Raw genomic sequence first — 2,220 nt, forward strand, 5'->3', positions numbered from 1 at the left:
CAGAGTTATTTTAAAATCCTTTTAAATATTACTGATCTGGGGACCAGCAGTTAGCATAATGGCTATGTTGCTCAACTCCCATGTACCCGACAGTGGTTCGAGTCCTGGATCTGGTGGCTTAAATTCACGCCGGGCATGTGTGCGCGCGTGCCCAACATCCTGAGAGGAGAATGGAGAAGGGATTGCAGTATGGCCATCCCCCCTGGGGGGGATGATTTCTCGCTTTCTATCTCTCTGTCTCTCTCTTGTCTTTCTGGCGAGCGCACATATCCTATAGCAAAAAAAATACCTCTCCAGAAAAAAAAAAATGACTGATCTGGGTCACCTCTGAGTCTGGTCATGCTTCTTACATCTCAGGTTGGGGGACAAAATGGGGGTCCGCGGTGGCTGATCATTCAAAATAAAACAAAATAAAAAAGTATTAAGGCAAAGATTTTAAAATTTTTTGCATTACATAATTTACACAAAAGCACCTCCCCGTGTGTATTTGGGTGAGGACTGGGCTGTTCTCCTTAGGGAGAAGTGGGGCAGCTTCTGGGAGGGCGAGAACTTCCTATAACAATGCATCTCACAATATTTGGAATGACTATTAAAAAAAGAATAATGAACAATCCAAGTCCCAGCCACATTGCAGAACTCGAGATGCTCGCTTCAACCGACTGCTGTCACCTTCACCATTCCAGTTTTTAAATCCTGAGTCAATCCAAAAAATCCCCAGAAAACAAAACAAAACAGAACCCCCCCCAAAAAAAAAAATCCCAAATAAAGCCATGCAAGTTAAGTTTTGTCAAGAAAGGGTGTAATGCAACTAAGTAACAGTCCGCTTAGAAGCATTTGCTTCTAGCTCTTTTCCAGGGAGGAGCTGGAGGCTGTGGTGGCCATCTCCTGCTCGAAGTCTAGGGTGACGTAACACAACTTCTCCTTGATGTCACGCGCAGTTTCCCGCTCGGCTGTGGTGGTGAAGCTGTAGCCGCGCTCCGTGAGGATCTTCATGAGGTAGTCTGTCACGTCCCGGCCAGCCAGATCCAGACGTGGGATGGCATGGGGGAGGGCATACCCCTCACAGATGGGCACAGTGTGGGTGACCCTGTCACCGGTGTCCATCACGATGCTGGTGATATGGCCAGGGGTAAACAGGGACAGCACAGCCTAGATGGCCACATACATGGCTGGGGTGTTGAAGGTCTCAAACGTGATCTGGGTCATCTTCTCCCGGTTGGCCTTGGGATTCAGGGGAGCCTCAGTCAGCAGCACAGGATGCTCCTCAGGGGCTACACACAGCTCATTGTAGGTGTGATGCCAGATCTTCTCCATGTCGTCCCAGTTGGTGACAATGCCGTGCTCGATGGGGTACTTCAGGGTCAGGATGCCTCTCTTGCTCTGGGCCTTGTCACCCATGTAGGAGTCCTTCTGGCCCAGGCCTACCATTACACACTGGTGCCGCGGGCATCCTACGATGGAAGGGAAGACGGCCTGGGGGGCATCGTCGCCGGTGAAATCGGCCTTGCACATGCCGGAGCCACTGTCAACGCTGAGCACAGCAACATCGTCATCCATGGCGAGGTGAGTGTCGGGTGTGGATTGGCGGCGGAGGATTAGCGAGGGTGAGAGGCCTGTGCTCACAGTGTGGACGCGGTCTCCACAGTCTTTGTTAATTTTCTTTATTGTTTTTTAATTCATTGATTTTTGTTTTTAGCTTTAGTATTTCCTTTCTTTACTTATTTGCATTCAATTTGTTTATCTTTCATATCTTTTTTAAACCTTATTTTTTTAATAGAGGTTTTTGCTATAGGGTGCATGCTCTCGCCAGAAAGACAGAGAGACAGAAAGCGAGAAATCACCTCCCAGGGGGATGGCCATACCTCAATTCCTCCTCCTCCATTCTCCTCTCTGGATCCTGGGCACGCATGCACATGAGCCCGGCATGAGTTTAAGCCACCAGGTCTGGAACTCGAACCACGGTCGACTACATGGGAGTCCAGCGACATAGCCATTACGCCAACTGCTGGTCCCATCTTTTATACTTTCTTAAGATGGCAACTTCATTTATTATTTTTATTTTAAAGTATTCCTTAAGTTTATTTTATTTTACTTCTTCCATGAGAGAGAGTCAAAGAGAGAGGACCAGGGCCTTCTCGTATGGACCCAGCATCAGAGTTTTGTATTACTGCTGCAGCTCTGCTATCGGCCCTGAAAGCTTTTTAAAATTAGTTTATTTAA

At 47.8% G+C, this 2,220-nt stretch overlaps 1 pseudogene; it reads right to left on the reverse strand.

Moving 5' to 3' along the window:
- Positions 1-840: 840 nt before the first annotated feature.
- LOC102493567 (actin, cytoplasmic 1-like) lies at positions 841-1,557 on the reverse strand (annotated as a pseudogene).
- Positions 1,558-2,220: the final 663 nt, after the last annotated feature.

The sequence above is a fragment of the Tupaia chinensis genome, unplaced genomic scaffold (genome assembly GCF_000334495.1).
Source record: "Tupaia chinensis unplaced genomic scaffold, TupChi_1.0 Scaffold000429_1, whole genome shotgun sequence".
Classification (NCBI taxonomy): Eukaryota; Metazoa; Chordata; class Mammalia; order Scandentia; family Tupaiidae; genus Tupaia; species Tupaia belangeri.